Here is a 7,189-nt window from a genome sequence, read left to right as displayed (position 1 = left end):
AGGTTCTCAATAGGGTTTAAGTCAGGTGAAGAAGGGGGCCATGTCATTAGTTTTTCATCTTTAAGGCCTTTACTGGCCAGCCACGCAGTGGAGTACTTTGATGCATGTGATGGAGCGTTGTCTTGCATAAAAATCAAAGTCTTCTTGAAAGATGCAGACTTTTTCCTGTACCACTGCTTGAAGAAAGTGTCTTCTAAAAATTGGCAGTAGGTCTGAGAGTTGATTTTGAGTCCATTTTCAACCCGAAAAGGTCCAACTAGCTCATCTTTAATAATACCAGCCCATACCAGTACCCCACCTCCACCTTGCTGGCGTCTGAGTCGAAGTGGAGCTCTGTGTTCGCTACTGATCCAACCACGGGCCCATCCATCTGGTCCGTCAAGAGTCACTCTCATCTCATCAGTCCACAAAACCTTTGAAAAATCTGTCTTCAGATATTTCTTGGCCCATTCTTGACGTTTCAACTTATGTGTCTTGTTCAGAGGTGGTCGGGTTTCAGCCTTTCTTACCTTGGCCATGTCTCTGAGAACTGAACACCTTGTACTTCTTGACACTCCAGGTAGGTTGCAGTTGTGGAATATGGCAGCACTGGAGGATAATGGGTTCCTGGTAGCTTCATATTTGATTCTTCTCAAATCTCTGGTGGTTAATTTGCGTCTTTTCTTCTCAACACGTTTCTGGCGACCCTGGTGACTATTTGCTATAAAATGTTTAATGGTTCTGTGATCATGCCCCAATATCAAGAGTGCTGCATCCCTGTGAAAGACTTTTTACAATTTTTGACTTTACAGAGTCAGTTAAATCTCTTTTTTGGCCCATTTTTCCAGAGGAGAACATTATGCCTAATAATTATGCACACCTTGATATAGGGTGTTGATCTCCTTAGGCCACACCCTCCCTCGTTACACTAAAACACATCACCTGATATGCATTAAGTCCAATAAGCATTCAAGTTTATACTGGTTGGAGTTGGAAATTATGGATAAAATGATGATATGGTCAAAATACTCACTTGCCTAATAATTGTGCACACAGTGTATTCTGACCACCAGCGCTGAGCTGTTGTGCACTTAGCCCTGACTTATCAAAACAGTGATATTAAAACATTATATTTATGAGTTACTACTTTTTAATGTGCTAGTCGCTGACATAATTTGTAGTTAAAATAAATGTTGCCTGATTTTTGTCAGGGAAATTAAAAAAAATAAAATCACAGTAAAGCATGCAAATAAACAAATCTTGCAGAACCTTCACGTATCATTCCCTCGCTCAAATCCCCACATGTTGTATTGACTCTTGAGTTAGCAATGACACGGATGCCTTAATAATCAAATCAAAATGAGGTATTAAGGGATGTTGCCCCAAAAGGCCTTTCTGCTAGTGCTGAGTGGCTCCTTTTTGGATTCAGTAGTGGATGGAGTTTTCTTTCTCATTAGGCAGTGTTGCCTGATTAGATCGGATGTTATTCAAAGGACCAAAAATGTGGTGAATTAAGTGACAGCTGCAAAAGGATGGATGCTCCTCTGACTGGCTTGTTTTGAGGTAACGAATTCTCCTGGTACATTGACATAAGGCAGAGTCGAGTTTTCTTTTGAAGTTAAAGCAGAACTCTCTTGATAGGTTATTGCCTTTCATGTGTAAATTTAAACTGGTGAAAAACATCTTAAATGGCTTGGCTGTATTATTTGAACATCGGAACAGAAAGAAATTGTCATTGCGCTTTGTGGCGAGGTGGTGTAAAACTTCCTTGGACTGACTGTAATGACAAATAGCTCCTGATGCTCAGAGCTGGATATTAATGCCATGAGATGATACAATACAATCTGCCACCAGGAAATTCATTCTCTAAAATGAAAGAGAAATCCAATTTCCCCTGTATACTCCTCATTTGAATATAAATCAAAGGCTGGTTTGCTCTCTTTTTTTCTTTCCTGTTTTGCCCACACAAAATTAGAATCAGGAGAATAAGTCTGGGCTTTTTATCCCTCTCATCTTTTAGGGTGAAACAAACCACTGGTTGGTTTCCTGCAGCATGAATAGAGATTTGAGACAACTTATCTTAGCTTATCACTGTAATTACTTTGTAGGTACAGTACATAACTCAAGGGCCTAAATAGGCATAAAACACTGTCTGAATTTGTAGAATTACAGAAAATAATTCATAGTGTGACTTTTATTTTGCTTGACTATCGCTGGAATGATTGCTCAAATGAGAGAAAATTAATTAGCAGCAGTTTCAGTAATTGATTGTCATCTTTCACATGAAAATACCTAAAAACAAACAAACAAAAATAGTTTTAGCTTCTCAAATGTGAGGATTTGCTGCTTTCTGTGATTAGAACTAAAATGGTTTCTGGATTCATGTTTAAGTTGATAAAATTAATCTTCAACAATTTACATAATCAGTAATTTTAAAATCAAATTCCAGCTTCTCTAAATTAAGGATTTGTTGCTTTTAGATGTTTTTTATAATAGTCAACAAGAACTGTGAAAATGCCAAAGAAAATCACTGAATAAACAGGAAAACAATTAGTAGGTTGACTGATGACAAACATAGTAGTTGCAATACAACTATGTGACCATGCACTGAATATCTCTGGACTGTGACATCTTCAGTGCCAACAAACTAAAGTTGTAAAACTACCAATTAATTAATCAAGAAAAAATTTTCCAGTTTTATAAATGATGAAAATAATTGTTACTATCCCAGCTAACAACACTCGCTAATCAACATCTCCGGAGTTCACTAATGAACGTGTTATATCTTGATTGTTCAACCTGTACATATACCAAGGTGTAAAAATGACATTTTTTGTTGTTTTTCACCAGTTGACGTTACCACTCCCTCTCAAGGACTAGTTTATAAAGGTTTAAGGCTTTTTCTGACTCGGTTAGGTCAAGTATTGATAATTTAAGGTCAAGAAAACCTGCCTCTTCACAGTGGCAGTGCTACAGTAGGTTTATTAACAGCATATCACAGTCACAATGTCAGCTTTTTCCTATGTCTGTTTCATATTCACTTTATTAATGTCCTTTTAAGTAAATATTTCTGCAGTAGAACAGAAAGAATATTACTGTCTTTCTGTACAAGGGTAAATTTAAAAACTCAAACTACTGAATTTTAAATTGACTAAAGTCACACTCCTGCTGCCGGATCTAATCCTTCTTTCCTCTGCAGGTTAAAACCATTTGGCTCAGGACTGTTGTAAACATTGTCCCAGTGAGTAGCTCGAGGAAAGGTGAGACACGTCCCTTAGATGATTGCCTCTATTGACTGTATTGACCCTCATCCTGTGAAATTACCCAGCACTGCTTTTTTATTTAACATCCAGTCAGCTCCAGTGATGGATAGTCAGTGGACACAGCCTCTTGAGTTGCAGCCAACCATTATCCCTCTTACTGCAGACTTGAATTCCAACTCAGGCTGTTTCTATCAGATGACTTTCAGGGGACATCTAATAAAGTTTTTTTTTTTTTTGCATTGCATTGCATTGCACGACTGTGCTTTCAAGGACACAGAGCTGATAGAGCAGAGCTAGTACTGACATGACCCTACACTGATATACCAATTCTCTATTTCTCATATTTGCCAGTTTTTGAAACAATTAGAACAATTATAGATTAACATATTGTCTATAAAAATGTGCTGTGGAACCACGAGAGTTTCTAACCATTGGTAGATTGAGCAAGAAGCCAGTCATCTCTGTTTGTCCCAGTGGACTGTGAAGTTAAGTTACTATAAGATGGGGTTGAAAGCTCAGAGAACTTGTAAGTGGACCTTTGAACTTAGACTAATTGTACTGTAAGCAGTAAAAGGCACTTGAGATATACGCAGGTACTAAAAATTGATCTAATCTTTAAGTAAACACTCTAACAAGTGTAATCTTATTTTTCAGATTATCGTGTTTGACTATTTTACAGATGCAGAATCTTTTGCTTGACATGCTAGCATTTTTCCTAGCTGTGTGTGTCTAAATGTTTAACTTAGCTCTTTTACATTATGTGTTTGACAGCTCAGACTTTGGCTGCTCACAGAAGTTACCAGGAACCCCAGTTCTGTCATTTTTACACTCTTGGGCCAGTAATTTTGGCTGAGTGTCAATAACTATGATCAATGTGTCATTTAGCTTGACACTTTGCCCTCAGCTGCTCCAGCGAAGTAGCCAACAAAAGCCATTGTAGATGTGAGTCTTGGCAAATGAATAATGTGCAGCTCATCCTTCACCACAGTTAACTTCCCAAGTCATTTGGTGTAAAGAGGAACACATTCTGGGCTTGTCTGGATAAATAAAAGTTTAACAGCAGCAATAAAAAAGAAGAGATCAACACTGGATCATTAAATTTTACACCAGAGAAAATGTTGAAATTGTTGGAGAACTTGCCTTTGATCATATGTGGGATGGTGAGAGACTCGGATGGTGACTCAGTGCCACCGGGGCTGCTGCCATGAAATCCAAATGACAGCATCATGTCTCATCTGAGACAGCCTGTAGCCAAACAAACAGCAGCTCATTACAGCATCGGTTTGGATCGCCTGCTCTGACAGGGGAGGGAGATGATGGTGGCTCCTAATGTGGAAATTAAACTGTTTAATGTTGTCTTAACGTCTCAGTGGTCATGATGTCGAGCCAAAGGTACTTGAACTTTAGATACACTGGCTTGAGTACCAGAACAACTCAGCGCTGTGAGAAGCGGCAGCAAAGCAGCCTGTTTGATTAGATCCAGACATGCAAACAATTACCAAGAAGCCACACTTTACCACAAAGACTACCGGCCATGAGGAACTGTAGCACGCAAATTTGGCTTTTTTCTGCAAAATAAGTCAGTCAGCTGCTGTTCTACAGATGAAAAGCCTCAAATACATTTGTATATACAACCTTGTGACCAAAGCAGAATATAGATATTAGATAATTCAGTTCGATAGTTTTTTTTTGCTGCCAGTAACAATGTAAAACCTTAGTTCAGTATCAATGCATGGCGGCTATCCTGTGGCATTATTATTATATAGCAATTAACAAAGCAGAAGTTGGAGAACATGATGACTGTTAATTGCAGGTCTTTGACGAGATGCAAATGTCAGTCATCAGATGCAGTAAATCGTATAGGTAGGTAGAGCAATGCACACATTGGGACAGACTCGCATTGAAGGCGTTCATGGTGTTGCATTCAAATTCAACATGATGGAAGCAACTGTAAAGAATGGTAGCCTGCTTTTCTACACTTCCAATTCTTATTTAAAGTGGACATAACTGTCAGGTTGCCTGTTTTGAAAAGTTACAAAAGTTGTCAACTGCAAAGCCTCTGATGTTTTTGCCTGTTCAGTGGCAGCATCACGTGTTTTAAGTCACATGCTTTCATGTGCATCTGTTTCCACTGCATTTAATGTATTTTGCTTTTATGAGCACACCAACCTTCATACTGTACCTCAGCCAAGCATAAAAACATTTCTGCAATATTTCACCTTTTATTGAGATTTCAGCATTTCCATTCAGGTGGACTGAAACATACCTTTGGTGAGACAGGCACTTACTGTAAGCTGAGCCACCGAGGCCTTACTGTAATGTGGTTAAAAAGACACAGCACTGGTTTGCATGTGCTGAAAGGTGTTTTTCCAATGAAAGTTTTTGTGAAGACAAAATACTTGATCCATAATTCATAGAAGAGTGGAGGAAACCCAGTGAGACAGGAGCCACGTCTGTTGCTGCTTGGCTATGTTTGACTCACTGCCTGGGAGTTTTGCTCTCTCAGTGTAAAAGCTAAACGTTACTTATTGTAGGACATTTTCATTCAGGTCCTGACACTCTGTTGTGCTTTTCACTGTATAGCTGTTGGTTACAATTGTGGCATTTTGTTAGCGGCGTGTTTCTTCTCTTTCTCATCATACTGGGTGCTTCAAATGAAATCTACACAAAATGTATGATATTACTGGTGTTAAAAAATATTGCCACTAAAATTGTTTGAAATATATGTTTTGTATCATGTGTGTTATGGTTCTAGGCAGAAATAATACAATAGTTCTCAGAAATAATAAAATAGGTCCTGATTACAGTACAATGGTGATGCATCTCAAACAGTGCCAGTTGGCACCACGCTGTTCATTACGGCTTCATTTAAGAGGGAACACATCTCCTGCCTCGTGTTGAACAATAACAAGTGGGAGGAATTTATGATTTGCTGTTATTCATATGCATATGCACTCCTCTACAACACCACCCTCCTCTTCAGTTTCCACTTAGCTAGGTGCTCCAGCTTTGAGTATATGTGTGCGCGCTGGAGTCTATAAAAAAGCATCATCACACACCTATGTTATTTATGTTGAGTGGTCTCTTCACATTGATTAGCAGATAAGAGGCTGAGCCAAATGCTTTGTTCCAGAGACAAGCTGTAGCCACATGGGTCGGTGAAAAGGCCCTGGAGGACCCTCGAGGTTCGAACAGAACAGAACTCGGTGAAAACACTGGCCTGAAATGAAACATCCTCTGTGTTTGGCTCTTTTCTAAAGGTGGATAAATACCCACATTCTTTAAAAAATCATTATCACCTTCTCCCCAGCACCACGTTATCTGCAGCCTCTGCAGCTGTATTCCCCACCCAGGACATTTTACAGGGCCATAACAGTAGATTTTTCCACATTGTATAGAGTAAAAGCAGCATTTTGCATAAGCAACTATAACAAGTTCAAAAATATTTTTACCCACAATAAGGGGAAGCTGGCAGAACCACTGCCTTATCTCCTCGAATCTTTAGAAACATCATTACATTCATGACACTAAGGTTAGAATTGTCCAGAAATCCTTTTTTTCTAATATAAAAAAAACTTTTATACATATATACAAGTAAGTAGAATAGAATCAGAAGCTGTAGGAAGGCTAGAAACAATTTCCCCAATATTTAAACTAAAGCTATTAACATGTACAGATTACATATTTTCTGCTTTTCTGGCTTGAAATGAACAACTATTATGAATATGTGATGTACATTACAAGGTTAAAAGTTGATTGACTCATCAGTTAACCAAAGGGTTAAAGTGTTGGAGTCTCTCACACCCAAACTGGAAAACTCAAAAGCCTGTTCTGTTTGTTATTGTATACCATCCACCTGCTCCTTATTCAAAGTTTTTAAGTGAATTCTCAGACTTTCTGTCTGATTTAGTGCTTAGTACAGATAAAATAATCATAGTAGGCAACTT

The 7,189-nt window shown here is 38.5% G+C and overlaps 2 protein-coding genes across 3 annotated transcripts in view; both read left to right on the top strand.

Moving 5' to 3' along the window:
• Positions 1-7,189, top strand: part of LOC109956382 (alpha-1,3-mannosyl-glycoprotein 4-beta-N-acetylglucosaminyltransferase C-like) — a 49,980-nt gene that overhangs the window by 2,744 nt on the left and 40,047 nt on the right. The window lies entirely within an intron of this gene.
• Positions 1-7,189, top strand: part of LOC109956383 (BLOC-1-related complex subunit 5) — a 33,030-nt gene that overhangs the window by 21,198 nt on the left and 4,643 nt on the right. Inside the window, exon 6 of one of the 2 annotated variants that reach the window (XR_002274396.1) lies at positions 3,179-3,401. The exons of the other annotated variant lie outside the window; for it this stretch is intronic. The gene's annotated coding sequence lies outside the window, so the exon portion shown is untranslated. Of the gene's footprint in view, positions 1-3,178; positions 3,402-7,189 lie in introns of those variants that run through there. 2 annotated transcript variants of the gene reach the window in all.

This window comes from Monopterus albus, unplaced genomic scaffold (assembly GCF_001952655.1).
Source record: "Monopterus albus unplaced genomic scaffold, M_albus_1.0 scaffold19.1, whole genome shotgun sequence".
NCBI lineage: Eukaryota > Metazoa > Chordata > Actinopteri > Synbranchiformes > Synbranchidae > Monopterus > Monopterus albus.
The sequence above is the reverse complement of the archived record's forward strand: the minus strand, read 5'-3'. Positions and strand labels throughout refer to the sequence as shown.